Raw genomic sequence first — 17,458 nt, forward strand, 5'->3', positions numbered from 1 at the left:
CGTTTGTTACCACGCCCCCGTGTCATTGCCCTCACCTGTTGCCTGTTTAAAGTTCTGTATATATAGTCCCTGAGTGTCCCTTGTCCCTCGTCGGTTGTTTTGGATGTTTGGATGTTCGTTTGCTGTGTATACCCGTAGTGTGTTCCTGTTTTGATTCATTGTCTGGTCATCGTGTTTCCCTTCGTCATGTCTATATATGCCTGCTTTTCGGACTGCCCTCCTATTATGAACTCGGACTGGTTTAGCGACGACGATAATGGTATGCCCTTTAATAAATCTCGCTCTTCTCCACAATTGTGTCCATCCTCTCGCTCCGCGAGCAGCGTTACACCTGCCTTTATGATAACACATTTATGAGTGGGGTCTGTATTCTTTTTTTTTTGTGAAAAAATTATTCAAACTTAAGATAAACTAGATTATCGGTAGCAAGCCATTTTAATTTCTATATCAGTGCTGCTCTTTGTGGTCTCATGTGGTTTAAGTAATCCTGAGGCACGAAGTGTTAGAAAGACTGCAAAGACAAGCGTTGACGCATGTGAATATTGTAAATAGCAAGGGTGTGTTTTTGTAACTTGAGAAAGCAATAAATCGAAAAGTGGTCAACAGTAGGGGATAGTTTTAACGTGATGGTAAGTATGCTACAGGAAAAGCAATAATTTGTTTGTAGTGAGAGTAGCGTCAGCTATAGCCTACGTGGAGGAAATAGCGACTACATTGAAGTATTTTAATTCAATAGGCGAACAGCAAGGTAACTCGTTCAGTGTCGCTACAACCATAAGAGAAGTAATTTGTAAAATATCTTTTGATTTTTGACGTTCAAACTAAGGTTAAGATGATAACATGTTAAAAGTATTTTAGAGTGGTAAACATGCGGTTCAAGATTTGGTGCAGTGCTGAATTAGACTTGCAAGTAGTTTGGGATCGTAAATAAACAGTTGACAGTTTGATTAGACAAGGATATGCACGAAAATAAGTTGTACCAATAAAGGTTGTTTAAAACCAGAGTTTTTAGTAAAACCCAAACGTCGTTTTGTTGTGTGTAAAATTGCCGAGTTTCGAAAGACACAACTGAAGATGATGTCTAGTTATAAGGCAAAGCTTTTATTGAAAAAACACCAACCAACATCCATACAATATTTTTGAAAATATGGAGAATGCAAAACTGAACAATGTTAATGTAGGAACAATACGTAACGATAAAACTTACAAAAAGCATTTAAATAACAAGAACTTACCAAATTGTGATGGAACTGCGCTTAGGGCTTACGGCTATCCGGAACTTAAACCGTAGCGTTTGTGGAAGGTAAGCTATCAGCACGCAGCGGTAAACAGTTCCTGTGGAGGTTTAGGCGGTGAAATCTGACTGAGTTCACATATGCGAAGCTGCTTGTCAAAGGTGACCGACAGGATTTTCTGTTCAAGGAAATGTTTTTCCAGCTCCTCGACAAGTTTGAATGCTTGCAGATTGTATTGAGCTATGTAAACGGTGAGAGGTGAATTGGTCACCGTTAGTGAGTTTTCTTCGTTATCCGCTTTAATTTTGACGGTGCCACGCATCCATTAGGAATAAAGTGATGTTGTCTGCAAGAAGTTGCATTTTTCACAACGGTGAAATTTTTTACGTTGATCCAGGGTTTGCTGGTTGGTGTTGCAGATTGAGCACAATGTCGATGCCTTAATATCCAGTTCCAAAATTGCTGCTACTAGGGTGGTCAGAGCTGGTTCAGCGGAGGCGCTTTGTGTGTCTGATAGCACATTCAAGTCCGGTATTTTGTCCACACCGGTGTTGAGTGTTGTGGTAAGTTGACACTTACCCCTCGTAAAAGCACGTCGAAAGATAAGTAAATCCGTATGAGGATTGAGCGCGTACAGCATCGATGTTTTTCCCATAGCTGGAGAGTGATGTTAGCAGTGCCGTCAGAGATGGTGCATGTCCTCAGCTCGCGCTCCATCCCGCGGATAGTCACCCTGTCGGTCATTCTGTCACAGGCCAGGACTTTTGCTTCTACAAGGCTGACCTGCAAGAGTGTAAGTAGGGAACGTTTTAGTTCAAATTACGTAGGTGAGAAATGTTGCAGTAAATGTAAGTAGGGGGGGTTGCAGGGGGGGTTGTATAAATTACGTACGTTTTTGCCTGCTGCCATGCTGAGCACGTCTCGCAGTGTTGTCTTAGGCAGAGGCGGGGGTGGCCTCCTGGCGAAAGAGACAGCGGTGACCATCAGCTCAGTGAGATGACTGACGACAACGTCAAATTCTGAAGTGCTCCGGAAACCTGAAAAACAAAGGCGAACAGGTAAACATAAGCAGATGGCGACTAGATTTTCTGTCAGGGTTGGACCCAAGCGCGTTCCTCCGGTCGCCACAAAGAGGAGCCCGCGAGCTAGACCTGGGGGCAATCAGACGCAATAGGCTACATGTGTTTGTAGCCTACTTAGTGCAAGCAACTTCAGCAGCCCATTGCTGAAGTTGTTTGTTGTCTATACACTCACAGCCCAAGCCGTTTTCTCTCGTTCTCTTAGTCCCTGCGTTTCATTCGCCTGTTCCCGTTTTCTCCCGGAGTGTTCTTAGACTTTCTCTCCCTCAGTCTTGTCTTCCCAGTTTTTCCCATTTCCTCAGTTTTCTATGTTGGTTTGTCTGCCAGTGTTCTGGCTGACAGATCGACGGGTAACACCGGTAGAAGTTCAAGGTCTTGTACCTGAACTTCACTTCTCCTCCCTCATCTCTCATTTGACTTTTGACACGTTGTGCTTTACTCCGTGTGTTTTTTGTTCTCCCCCGTTTTTCTCCCCCGCGTTGATTGTTATCCACATATTTTTGTTTACTTACCTGGTTTTTGCTACACGTTGAGATTCCTCCATATCGTTGAGTTGTTTTACCTTCAGGGTTTTTGTTTTGGTTTTCCCGCTATCGCGGAGGTTTCTGTTTGCCGTTTTTGCCGTTTTCCCTTTAAGGTCTTTTGGTTTTGGTTTTCCCGCATCCGCGGAGGTTTCAGTTTGCCGTTTTTGACATTTGTTCGTTTTGGGTTTGCACTTGATTCCTACCCACCGCAAAACCAGCGCGTCACTGCCGTTTTCGTTTCATTTTCGTATTATAAGAGTTCCAGTAAAAAAAACGTAAAGATTTTTTGACGTTTTTTAAGCAGATCGCTGTGCCGTTTTCGGCTGCTTGGAGGAAGTCATTCCTCTTCCGAGCGCTGAAAACCACAGTGTCGTGGAAGTCTTCACATCCCGTTTGTAGCACTGCATTGAAGAGCTCGCTGTTGTTCGCAGACAATCTGACAGGCGATACAGAATGTATATATCCCGAGAGAGTCTCAGTATCTTCCGGTACCCATTTTGACGGAGATGCCATCGTATTAAAGAGTAAGGTACGTGCAGGGCATCTGATTTTACGGTCTTGCGTATATGTTTTCTAGCAGTGAAGTGCAACATTGTTTCATTTGAGCTAATTAATACTGTCTGGGTCTGAAGCAAAGTTGTTACATTAGCCGACGAGTTTTACAGAACAGCTCAAAGACTTTCATGTGTACACATGTAGGTTAATTCATTGTTGAGGGAACACGTTAGCAACATTGTGTCATGTTCAATGTGAGATACAGTGCCAAATGAATTTGACCTTTGATCAGCCCACATGGGGGCAGCAAATTGGGGAGTTCAGCTTGATGTGTCTGGGACTGTTTCTTTTGATGACAAATGTATTGTAGGTGGATAGTTGTTCAGCAATTAGGGAAAATATCAGTATGGTGATTTGGTTGTACCACTTCTGAGCAACAAAATGTTTTTGTTCAAATTATGCTAGTTTACTTTTTATTAACTTAAAGGACATTAAAATAGTGTTTTAGTTGTTATAAAGTTTTAGTGCTGTTATTGTGTTTATATATTTTATATATGTAAGAAGATGCCTGAGGAGTGGAGACGAAGCATAATGGTGCTGATTTTCAAGAATAAGGGTGACGTTCAGAGCTGTAGTAATTACAGGGGAATAAAGTTGATCAGTCACACCCTGAAAATCTGGGAAAGAGTAGTGGAAGCTAGGCTTAGAGGAGAGGTAGTGATCTGTGAGCAGCAGTATGGTTTCATGCCAGCTAAGTGCACCACAGATGCTATGTTTGCTTTGAGAGTGTTAATGGAGAAGTATAGGGAAGGACAGAAGGAGTTACATTGTGTGTTTTATGATAGAGTACCAAGACAGGAGCTGTGGTATTGTATGAGGAAGTCAGGACTGGCAGAAAAGTATGTGAGGGTAGTGCAGGATATGTATGAGAACAGTGTGACAGCAGTGAGATGTGTGGTAGGAATGACAGATGGATTTAAAGTGGGGGTAGGACTACATCAGCCCTGAGTCCCTTCCTGTTTGCAATTGTCATGGACAGACTGACGGACGAGCTTAGGCACGAGTCCCCTTGGACTATGATGTTTACTGATGACATTGTGATATGTAGTGAGAGTAGGGACCAGGTGGAGGTGAGCTTGGAAAGATGGGAGATATGCTTTGGAGAGCAGGGGAATGAAAGTGAGCAGGAGTAAAACAGAGTACATGTGTGTGAATGAGAGGGCAGACGGTGGACAGTTCCAGTTACAAGGAGTTGACTTGGTGAAGGTTGACGAGTTTACCTACTTAAGGTCGAGGATACAGAGTAATGGAGATACTCAGAGTAGGGATGCAAATTATCGATAAATTCATTAATCGTTAGTTTACTGATCTTATCGATCGACTTTCGATTAATCGATAAGCGGCGTTTTTCACCTGAATTTCAGTGTTTCAATAGGGCTTTTAAAAATATCAGCTAAATATACTGCTCAAAAAAATTAAGGGAACACTAAAATAACACATCCTAGATCTCAATTAATAAAAATCTTTGAAATCAGTTGAAAATCTCTCATTTCTACCTGTTGTCTGTTCCATTTGCACAAGAGCAGTTGAAATTGATTCACAATCAGTGTTGCTTCCTATCTGAACACGAAGTGTGGATGACTTGGAGTTACATTGTGTTGTTTAAGTGTTCCCTTTATTTTTTTGAGCAGTGTAGTTAAAACACTGTTCAAAAAGTATATATTATATTATGATAATTATATTGTATTATATTATATATTGCTCAAGTAATTATGCATGAGGAAAATTTTATGGTATAACAAAATACATTCTTTCATTTTAAAAAAGGAATAAATTAAGGACTGGCTCAGTTCAATTTGAAACATTAGACATTAAAAAAAATGTTAAAAAAAAAGAAGAAATTAAATAGAGAGCCAAAGAGAATATTATTGAGCCCATGTTTGGACAATGTTATCTAGCTTTGTAGTGAACACATGCTGTAACGCGACCGGAGAGTGCCCAAGTTTCCACAACATCATTGAGCTTGTCAGTTAAACTGTCAGTGGTGTGTCTATCCGACATGTTCGTCGTAATCAGCACTGCAGATTTTAGCTGTCAGTTCTCGTCAGTGTAGTGGCACGTCACAGTAATGTAACTTTCTGTTGTTAGAGCCGTCCAACAATCTGTTGTAAGGGCTACAGTAGTAGCAGTAGATAGCTGTTTTTAGCTCACTCGTATTTTTTTGTAGCGAGCTTCGAAAACGCTCGCCTTCCCAGTGTAGCTGTGATTTTAGGTTGACCAGGTGCACTGGTGATATGCAGGACAGCTGCATGCATGGTGTTCAAATGATAATTGAGTGAGCTAGTGGAACTGTTGTACTTCAATACCGCATTACACACAGAACATTTGACTTCTTTGCCTAAATTAACAATGTTGAAATTGTAGCGACTACTACTCCTCGCAGTGAATTCCCTAACAGACAGGCACTTGGCCCTTTAAGTGACACTGGGAGAGCGGCGCCTGCGCGCGCCAGGGGAGGGGAAGAGAACAGTGCTATTGTTTGAGTTGCGTGGAAAATAAAGTTTCCCTCCTTGGGATTTTCTGGATTACGCAGTTTCTGCCTCGTTTCCCGAACACGCTTCAAAATGGTCCCACACCGCACGTCTTTTCGCCCGCTTCATTTTGTTTTCCACTTTGGTCTTTCACGACACGTGTTCACCTCTCGTTCTTACGCTCTGTTCAAGTTAATACAGGAGCGCTCTCTAATGATTAATCGTGATTAATACATTTTGATCGAGTAACGTCTTAATCGACAATTAATCGAAAGTCGATTAATCATTTGCATCCCTAACTCAGAGTAAAGATCTATAGGACAGTAGTGAGACCTGCTATGTTGTATAGACTGGAGACAGTGGCACTGACAAAGAGACAGGTGAGGGAGATGGAGGTGTCTGAGGTGAAGATGTTGAGATTCTCATTTGGAGTGATGAGGAAGGATAGGATCAGAAATGAGTTTATTAGAGGATCAGCATATGTAGCATGTTTTGGAGATAAAGTTATGGAAGCGAGATTGAGATGGTTTGGACATGTACAGAGGAGGGAGGAGAGGTATATTGGTAGGAGGGTCTTGAGGATGGAATTTCCAGGCAAGAGGAGGAGAGGTAGACCTAAGAGGAGGTTTATGGATGCAATGGTAGAGGATATGAGAGTGGCTGGTGTGTCAGTGGAGGACACTCAGGACAGGGTCAGATGGAGGAGTTTGAGCCGCTTTGGCAACCCCTTAACAGGGATTGCCGAAAGAAGAAGATTGTGTTTATAATTCTGTATAGTTTTATGAATGCATTGGTTCAATTGGATCAAATGCTTATGTTCACAGTTTCACTGCAGTATGTGAAACATTTTAGTATTTTTTAAGCTGACTGCTGTGCCCTTTTGTGCCGTTTGCATTAATGCTTTTGTCTTACACAGACTGAAGACCATGGTGATGTAGGGTGTGTTTGGGCCACTTGTTCAGGAAATATTGTTTGTTGTAAAAACTGTTGGGGTGGTGGTTTATATTGTAAATAAAGATAAAGTAAAAGATTGCTTGTTTGTTGTCTGAAATAACTCACAGGACCATCTAGCAGCATTCATATACAATATAGGCAAATTCTGTAACAACACAAACAAGTACTCTGGTTAATCTGTCAACAGAATGATGATATAATCTCAGTTCAGGACAAATCCACAGATCAGATTAACCAACAGGTAGCAGGCTTGGACATTGAATGAAAGAATGAATGTTCAATTTATATAGCGCCTTTCAGGATCCCCAAGGCGCTTTACAATTGTTAACACAGGTACAAGTCGCAGACAACCAATCACACACACACACCGGCGAGAAGCAGCAGCCAATGCTGCATAGATTAACTCTGTCAACAAACAACAGGCATTTGAGACACTAAAGGTTGAAATGATCCATATAAATTCTACTGGCAAAATGATTCAGATCATATAACTAAATCACACGGCTACGTTAAAGCTATTTATCTTGCTAGCTAATCTTAACATCCAAAAAAGGTTTGTTCACATAATCCCATGTGTCGGTGGTTTGTAGGATGGTTTAGTCATGCCATGTATGATTTTTGTTTGGTAAGTACATGTTCAAAAATGTTACAGCTCGCTAAAATCACGAACTTGTATATGGAGGTTTTTCTGTCTCAATATTAAAATTAAATTGTAATACACATTTGCATTTACATGTTCCGTACATTTACATGTTCAAAGCAACTTTGAGCTCAAAATTCAAATGCACTAGTTCTGGTGTGATCAGAAATAGAAAAACATTTCTGCTTGTTAATGCTGGTTTGTTTAAAGAAGCATTTGTGCTGTCATATTTTAAAAGTTATAAAGTGGTAATGCCTCGATGAATGATGTTATCCAGAATCCCCCTGCGTCCCCATTTCCTTGAGATGCTTCAGTCCCTGTTTAGTGTGGGGGCGGCATTTGCTTTCCAGAAACGGCACCTGCCACTGATGACGGAACAAAGACTTCTTTTGAGCATCTGTATCGGCCACTCGGTTATAATGTGTATATATATAGTTTATAACTTTTGTTTGTTAATTGTTTGAACTGCTGGGTGAATATTAGGCCTACACACTAATGGAGTGTAAATTCACCATAAGGACTCGTCTGCTACCCTTTGAATTAATCTAATTCGCTCTTCTGCGTCCATGTTTAAAAAAAACTCGCCTGTACTGCTTAGCGTGCTATAGTCCCATCCAGATTGGCTGCTTGAGGTGGAAAGCTGTGGAACCTGATGGAAATGAAAATGCACTCTGCTCTGATTGCATTTTCAAAATGCATTTTGACACAGTTTGAGCGATGTTGGTATCATAATGTTATTGTAAACAGGACAGGCACAATTTCTCCATTAACATTTAAATATTGACATCTTTTTAGCATAGTGGTGAGATTGAAAATTACATTTCAAACGTATGATCACGAACTGCAAAGCATATTAAGCGAATAGCATTTAATTACAATTTTGATACCTTTGCATGATCACATGAACTTGATAATTCAAATTGGGAAATACATTTTCATTTCAATAAAGGCACAAATAAAGCATCAATGTATGTGTAAATGAAATATGAATAGATGTCTATCACATTGCAAATGTAAATGGAATTATTGCATTTGAATTTTGAGCTCAAAGTTGCTTGTATGAGTTGAACATGTAAATGCAAATGCGTATTAGGCTACATTTTCATATTAATATTGACACAGAAAACTTCCATACTTGTATACATTAGCCCAAAACTTGATAAGTATGGCGCTTTAGTAACGCTGTATAACTGTAGCCTTAAGTAGAATCGAAAGATTCTAAGTGTTTGTCCAATTGGTAATTCATGTTGTTATAGCAGCTTTTAAAAATTATACATATTAATTATTTTAATGGTGAAAGGAGATGAGGTACACCTCCACAGCCCAAAACTCTGCTGATTGGACACTCAGTCATCAGAAGTGTATGGAGCACCAGTATTAAGGCCTTTTTCTTTTCCTCGTGTTGCTGTCTGTGAAGAGATACCCATGATTCCACGCATATTGCATTATCATCCAGCTATGGAAAGACTGATTGTGCATGTCTGCTCTAGCGATGTTTACAAACAACAGTCTGAGATTCTGAAACAGGATTTTAACCATCTGCTCAACATTCTGGAGTTTTCCCAGTCTGAAGTGTTCATTTCTGGACCGATACCAACTGCACGTTGGGGCAGTGGTCACTTTACCAGACTGCTGGCTTTTATTCAATTCTTTTGATTGTTATCTATCATCCTCCCAGACTACATACAGATTTTCTTGAAGATTTTGCAGAAATGCTTTCTAGGATTTTAATTGATTTTGATTATGTTTTAATTGCTGGGGACTTTACCTTATTCTGCAGAATAGTTGACATTCAGATGAAAACGTAGATAGGTTGTTTGCATTGATTGGTCACATTTCACTGACATTGGGCAGTGCGCAAATTACCGGACCACCATTGTGCCTTGCGCGTTGGAGCAGTACTAGTACTGAAGTATTGCGCAGCCGCCATTCCTTCTTTTTTGCAGTTCGCACCCATTTTATCATGCAAATTTTGCTATCGACAATGGAGAGAAGACATCTCACGCTCGATGATGTCTTTGTGGAGCGTAGAAGATGTGAGTGACGATGGGTCCTGTGTTGCAAGCATGGACTCGGAGGAAGAGGCTTTTGTTCATGGCATCTACGCCATCCTTGACGCACCGTAAGTCAAAATTCACGTTTGTGAATATTATTTAATTTACAGTACGTATAAGTATAATATACAGTATAATCGTTTAGCCCTTGAATCTACTATGATTTATCAAGTTGCTGTACATTGTCTACGTGTAACTAATGCTAAATTCTAAGCTAATGCTTGCGCTTGCATGACTAGCGTATTTACTAGAGGTGTGCCAAAAAATCTATTCATATATCAAAAATCGATTCTCATTTACTACAATTCAGAATCGATTTTAAATGTCCCAAAATCGATTCTAAGTTGTGGTGAAGTCTCGCGTTACGTAATTACAAAATTATCTTGATGAAACCTTTCATCATGTTCGTTGCCGAGATTGGCTGGGAAAAAATCCAAGTGGGAATGAAGAAAATGTATCTTCAGTGACATGTTGCATTTCATCGATCTGTATGCCTGAAGCAGACTTTCGACCTGTTCGACATAGTTTGGTGCCTTATAGCTGCCTAGAAAGTTGCAAACAACATTCTTGAAGGCTGTCCATGCGACATGTTCTTTACCCTGCAGAAGGCTGTCAAAGTGACTATTCTGCATCACTTCTCGGATTTGTGGGCCAACGAAAATACCTTCTTTTATCTTGGCATCACTTAGGCATGGAAACATCTGGCGCAAGCAAGGTTATAATAGTTTTGGATTTTTCATTATAGTTTAGTTTTTATTTCATTGTAACTTTTTCTTCTAATTCAGTTAGTTTTAATTAGTTTTTAGAGCATGTTTGCTAGTTTTTATTAGTTTTAATAATTTTTTTAAGCTTAGTTTTAGTTTAGTTTTCATTAGTTCTAGTATTAGTTTTTTTTATACTTTGGGTTATTTGTCAGGTGCAGGATTCAAAAAGTCCAAAGTAAATAAAAACTCATCAAAAGATACCATTTTAAAAAATGCATTCAATTACTGTTGAACAACCAACAGTCCACAAAATAGAAGCCTTAAGTGCAAAATGTGTAATATTGCTGCTGAAAATTGCCAGACTAAGACAGACAGGAACATAGGAGCAACCCTATTTTGTTTCGTGTGAAAAGCCAAACTTTTTGAAGGCAATGGAGTCACACAGTCGTGTTGACGTCCAGTTTCAACACATTAACTAGTGCATCCACCCGCTTGCGGTTTTTCTGCATATTAACTAACCAGCAGCTATTTGATCACTGGTGAAGACGGTCCATTATGGTTCTCCTTCCCGGTGCTACCTAGCCGGGATGGTGCTTCTTTTTCGGCGGAGCTACTCGGAGGCTAGCTTGTCAAGGTACTAGCAGTTTGCCCTCTTGTGTGAACTTTGAGATTCGTGGGTTTTTTTTCTCTTGAGAACTACTCCATATATTTTATCACCTGTTTCCACTACAAGACATGTAGTCTTTCTCGTAGTCATATTTTAAAAATCCCACATAGGACTCGCCGTTTTCTCCCAACTTTTGTTGTCGTAATTTTGCAGCTAGCATGGCGAGCAAGAGCTCTAAACAAGAGACGTGATGGACCATGAGGTGCCGTACAGTTCTGCCAGCTAATATAAAACTAATAGTGAAAAAAAAACGATCTCACATCAGTCCACAAGACTTATAAATAAACTGACAAACACGAAAACGAAGGGTATCCTATCTATAATTTCAATACGTTTTAGTTAGTTTTCTAAACATGTAATATAGTTATAGTTAGTTATCGTTTTTTCTTTTAATTACCGTTATTATTTATTTCAGTTAACGAAACTGTTTTTTCAATATTAGTTTTCGTTTTTTCGTTCGTTTTCGTTAATGATTATAACCTTGGGCGCAAGTAAATAAAGGCTTCACTTTGCTTGTTCATTGCCTTAACAAAGTTTTTCATTAGTCCAAGTTTGATGTGTAAAGGTGGAAGAAATATCTTCTTTGGATCTACCAGTGGGTCATGTGCAACATTACTCATTGCTGCTGCTAGATATAATAAGGCTGTGCTGTCATGGAAACAAGCCAAAATCTTAGAGCCGAGCTTGGGCGTGCCTGAGCATGCCCAAGCAAGTTGCTGCATGATCAAACAGACTTTTTTTGCTGTATTTTAACAAAGCAAGTGTCTGTTATATTTTGCATTGGTTATGGCTGTCAAAAATATGACTTCAACCTAAAAAAAACATAAGCTGCTGTCGAGCAAGAAAACCTGTATGCATATGAAAATTTCCCAACAGTTGAAACAAAATTGGCTGTTTCTCAAAAACTCTACGTGATGTGACAATTTTGAAGTTAGTTCTGTGCTCAGCATGAGAAATTCTATCTGGCCCACCAAAAATTATTAAGGAACCTTGTAAACCAGTGAAATCGATTTTGAATCGAATCGTGGCCCCCAATATCAGAATCGAATTGAATCGTGAGTTAGTAAACGATTCCCACCCCTAATACAATATTATATATATATATATATATATAAAATATAATTTACATCATAGGTCCCCCATACTCAAATTGCGGCCCGCGGGCCGGATCTATTTCTGGCCCGCGAGCTGTTTTGAAAAGTTTTTTTTTTTTTAGGAATCTTTTTTTTCAATCGCGCTATCCGCTCTTATTTTGAAATCGCGCACCGCGATCTCAAGACGCAGAGCCGTAGAAAGAGAGAGTTGCGACACTCCCATAGACTCCTATTGTAATTCAGGAATGCGGAAGTAAACGTGCCATGGGGAGACCAATAGTTCCAAACATGCTATAGTTCCAGCATTGAACTGCGTATATTTGAAGCATTTCCGCGGCTGTTTTTCTGGTAAGTTAATGAATAATTCATCGTTTCCTATATAATCCTCCATAAATGTGATTAGTATTACTGTTATAGTTAAGTGGTCACTTGTTGTTAGTTTATTTCTGCATTTTAAATGCCGTTAGCTTAAATTACACTTCGCTAGCATTAGCTATGTTATTAAAAGCAGGAATCACTTAGCGGTGCATTAGCCTCAGAGTATTCAGTCATTAGGATAATTGTTAAATTCAGTAATACCTATATAGATTTGATCATATTGTAATTAATGGTAACTATCTGAAGTAGAAAAGATGGTTGGATTGTAGTGAAGTTACTCTTTGGTTGATTAATTAATTAGCTAGTGTTTCAGTGACGGGTGATAAAACCAGCAGCTTGTACATGGATGACCACTATTTATACAGGATGCAACAATCAACAGGTCTATATATAATCTCAACACAATTTAGTAACAAATTTATTTTATTTCATTACGTATGATGCTTAGGATTGTCATTACCATCATAACATTTAAAATATTTTTTTTAGGCCAGTGGTGTGATGACCAGACCAGTGGAGCAATGTAGATTGGTGATTACTGCAGTAACTGGTGGAGTGGGGATGTGAAAAACAGATCCTCCATACCTACTGAAGTTTAAGTACCACTGGGTGGGCAGGACATTTGTAGGAGTTAAAGACAGACCAAGCACATTCATGGTAACAATGAAAGTATTTGATGGGGGTGTATTTCCAGGTGTTACATGGATTTGCTGGCTTTTCTTAGCCATTTTCATCTGGCTTTTACTTCCAAAATGCCCAGTTTTGGACAGTGTGTGTTTTTCCTCTCAGCCTGGATGTGCTTTGCTGCGATTCTCAACCTCAGCCTGAACCTCAACAGTATCTGTTAGTTATTTTTTGTTTAACATCATGGCATGAGGGAAGCCTACTGTCTAAGAGCCTAGCCTCTATCTCCATTAAATGTTTTGCATTAGGGAGTGCCATAAGTGAGGCACTGGTCCTAGTTCGAAACAATTGCTCGATTTTCCGAACTAGATCAAAAGCCTCCTGTGATGGCCGACAAAGTGCACCTGACTTGAATTCCTTCAACTTTAGTAAAATACTGTGCTCTTCTTCAGGGCTCTCATTTCTGTGCTTAATTGCAATTTGACATTCATTACAAATTTTGGAATATTTGATTACTTGATTCACAATGTAGCCTATCAGATGATAGAGAGCACAGGTCTCCATTTTTGTGTAGTCAGGTGAGGGTGTAGTCACAGGGTTGTGCTCCAACAGGTCATCCACTCTGATGCCAGGACTGGGAAATTCCTCTTTAGCATCCAGGAAGTCTGCCAATAGGCTACTGTCATCCTCCTGATAGCTTCCTGATTTTAGTGTAATAAGAAACTGTCCAACTGATATTGATCTTAGTGCCTGGTGAAACTCTACAGGAGTTGGGACTGGATTCCTCTGTCTTATGCAGCTAAACAGGTTTTCAAGACAGTCTTGTGTACACCTGCTTGTCAACACAAAAAAAGTGTCCCTGGGCCAGCATGTCTTCTTGGATTGACAATATTGTGGATGTTGCCATAATGATGTTATTTTAGTGTTGTAATGTGGCTAATGAATTAATTTATGTATTTGATGATGTTATTTTAGTGTTGTAGTGTAGACTACAGAATAAATCTATGTATTAAATGTGTTTTTAGTGTTGTTTTGTGGACTAAATAAATCTATGCCTGAACCTTTAATAGTGCAGGCTGCTTCAAAAGGCTATTTGTAACTCTAGTTTTGTTCAAAGATACTATAAAAAAAATAATAATAATAATTAAAATATATATATATATATATATATATATATATATATATTTTTTTTTTTTTTTTTTTATCAAGTTGTTAGTATGTGGAAAATGATAATTAATGCATATTATGTTGTAATATTTACCAGAAATACGGTAACCGCTGATGTCTTTCACGCTTAAAACCATTCAGTGCTCGTGTTTGATTGGAACTATACGGGCCTCCATGAACCACGTGACCTCTGAGCGGCGAGATCACACAGTGTCGCAACTCTCTCTTTCTACGGCTCTGTCAAGACGATGCCGGGGATTGCCTTTATGACAACAACAAACAGGTAGCAGAGGCCCAAATGCGTTCACCCCCTCTCCCCCCTACGTTCGCTACCCCCCCCCCCCCCCCCCCCCCCCCCGTGATTGAAAATGATTACCCCTGTCATAGGTACACTTAAACTATGAGAGACACAATGAAAAAAATCCTGGAAATCAGAGGATATATATAAATATTAAATATGATAATGATTGAGCCGTGGCCATTTTTCTCCGGTCGGTTTGTAGGAGGTTCTTCCCAGAGTTTTGGTAATATGACATAACTGAATGTTCGCTTTCTCTCATCCCGCTAGAATTCGCATTTCGCGCTTGTTTCTTTTTGAGCCTGCTTGAAATTTAACTTCGCGTTTGGACCGTTCAAAAACATCGTAGGACTGTTCAAAAGATATGAATAGATAAGTGGACCGTTACATTATATTCTTGTTTATTGTTTCCTGAAGTTTTATCCCAGTCTGTAGAGATTAAGGTAGTTTTTTAAAGGTCTCAAGACAACGTGTTGGTCCGATGAACCATGATCACGACGAAAAACTAGCCAAAAGCTAAAACTAGCGCACATTTCTTGATCACAAGATTTCCTTTTGTTTTAGGTTAATTGCATAAAAAATAGGGCCGATTTAAATTTGAATATCTTTGGACTGGCTTGATCAAATTTGACAATTAAGGCATCGTTTTTGTTATTGTGCTGCATCTAATAAAACTATTTTAAGTATGATTAAGTAATGTTGAAAAAAATGTCCAAGTCACTAAACTATGGAGAACTAGCTAGCTAGCTATCACTACCAGTTTGCTAACATTAACTGTGCTAATCACCTCAACACGTTTGCTATTCGGTCCCTGGCATCAAGGTTTTGTACGTATATAATCTCCGAGGTGTTTTATTGTACATAATCCATTTCACGTAATAAAATAAGTTTTCAATAAGACTGAATAAATAACACTCACCGTCTTTCGCCAAGAGACAAATGGCGCCGACTTTCTCCAGCCGAGGTTAAATGCGTGGGCAGAGTTTAACTACCTCATGACTACCTTATCTGCCCGTACAACAGGAAAAATAGGCTTTGACGGCCTCGGAGTACCCTTTGCAGCTACTGCTGTACGGTTTTAAATTTTCAAGTGTTAACATTTGCTTCATTCAAAAACATCGAATAATTTGCGCATATAATCATAAACAAGCTCATAATTTCATAGCTACAATCAGCCAAATTATTATTGTTCTGTCCCGCACACTTACAGCGGGATTTGTTAGTTTGTTTAATCACAGTTGGTCAACATTTTAATTCTCTTTTGCGCCACAAGGGGGCAGCCTTGCGACATTTGTTCTCCTGTTTTCGTTTAAATCGCGCCATCTAACGGTTAGTGGCTATAAGCAGCAAGGAGATTAGGAAGCAGCCATTCGAGCACAAAAATAAATCTTCATATCACCTGTGAGCTTTGGCAAATCATAATCTGTAAGTGTAAGAACCATACAATAGCTTGCCGTATGTTAAATTGCTTTTTTGTCTTTTTGATTGTAGTTTCTTTTGTACCAACAGCGATCACACTGTATAACACACACAGTGCCAGGACACCAACAGACACCAATAATTCCCTGAATACCTGAGCACAAGCTGGACACTTTAAACTTGGACACTTTACACTTTTGACACTTTTGAAGGACTGAGCACGGGCAGGACACTTTAAACACTTAAACTTGGAAGTTTTTAATTTATGATAAGGTTATTATTTTATTGTTTATTTTACTTTGTATTTTATTATTATTATCATTCTCTTTAATCTTAAATTTGTATAGTGTATTTTGTTTTTGATTGTACTGGAGTTGCTGCAATATGTGAATTTCCCACCGGGATTAAATAAACTTCTATCTATCTAAACTTCTATCTATTTTACGATTCTGTTCACCAGTTTCCTAGAGTAAGTGAAAATAGGCTAATGCTACTAGCCTTCAGTTCTGTTTATGTTAGTTTTAGCTAAAGGGCACGTAAATGTTTATTTGTGTAATGACTTGTGACAGTATGTTTATTTATTTTATGACAAACATTTATGTACATTGTCGATTCTCTTTTTGTTACAGTTTTACAGTAAAAATGGGTCTCAGTAAAGAACAAGACAATGTTACACCGTCTCATCATTGCTGAATCCGTTAATGTTTAGCTCGCTGTCTAGGTTGACTACGCAACAGTTAAATGAGGGCAGAAGAATGATCATAACTAAAATTAAGGGCGCTCCCAGTACTAGAATAAAAGACAGTTTTAACAACAACAGTCAAAACAATAGAAAACTAGAAAGGCAAAGTTTGTGAACAAACTTTATGTTGGCTTGACAAAGCAGCTAAATGGCTGTTTGAATGTTGTTGATGACCTGCTAGGGTTGCAACGGTATGAGATTTTCACGGTATGATAACCATCTCAGAAAATACCGCGGTATCACGGTTAACACGGTATCACAGTTAGTTTGTATATTATTAAAAGATACACTGACCCTTAAAGAAATTACAACAAGAAACCTGCAACTATTGTATACAAAATGTCTCCTTTAAAAAAATAAGCTGTAAACATTATTTAGCGCTGTGTGCAGGGTTCATCCACCTTTACAAAGTGGAATTCAAGCACTTGTACGGCACTTTCAAGGTCCATTTTCATGTTTTTCCAGCACCTTCAGCTTAATTAAGTTACATATTTATACAAATACACATATGGTCGAAATGATTCAAAATAATTCACTTTTTTATTATATTAAAAGAGCTAAAAAAAATTCTGTAAAAAGGTTTTGTATTTTTACTGCAACTGTCATGCTATATGATTCATTCACTACTTTAGTGCTACCATTTGAAAACTGATCATGCGAGGCCATGCAAATCTGTATTACATGTAATACTGTAGCGTTGGTCCAAAGGGGGATGGCGCTACTTCCCATGAGCCCCTACGGCTCCGGTATTGGTTCCTTTTATGTGTAATGTTGGTGCATGTATTTATTTGTTATGTATTTGGTTATGTGTGTTATGTAGCTTGAGTCCTCCATTATTGGTTTATGTAGTTGT

General features: G+C 38.9%; 2 long non-coding RNA genes across 3 annotated transcripts; one reads left to right on the top strand and one right to left on the bottom strand.

Moving 5' to 3' along the window:
- Positions 1–1,215: 1,215 nt before the first annotated feature.
- On the bottom strand, positions 1,216–15,658 carry LOC143474663 (uncharacterized). Its single transcript, XR_013120830.1, has 3 exons — positions 15,364–15,658; positions 2,127–2,272; positions 1,216–2,018 (listed from the first exon to the last, which is right to left on the bottom strand). It is a non-coding gene; the product is annotated as an uncharacterized LOC143474663 (long non-coding RNA).
- Positions 12,171–16,853, top strand: LOC143474662 (uncharacterized). 2 transcript variants are annotated; one of them, XR_013120829.1, is made up of 4 exons: positions 12,171–12,325; positions 12,845–13,012; positions 14,288–14,429; positions 15,954–16,853. It is a non-coding gene; the product is annotated as an uncharacterized LOC143474662 (long non-coding RNA). The 2 variants fall into 2 exon arrangements; XR_013120828.1 differs by lacking the exons at positions 14,288–14,429; positions 15,954–16,853 and having other exon boundaries at positions 12,845–13,997.
- Positions 16,854–17,458: the final 605 nt, after the last annotated feature.

The sequence above is a fragment of the Brachyhypopomus gauderio genome, chromosome 14, assembly GCF_052324685.1.
Source record: "Brachyhypopomus gauderio isolate BG-103 chromosome 14, BGAUD_0.2, whole genome shotgun sequence".
NCBI classification, from domain to species: Eukaryota; Metazoa; Chordata; class Actinopteri; order Gymnotiformes; family Hypopomidae; genus Brachyhypopomus; species Brachyhypopomus gauderio.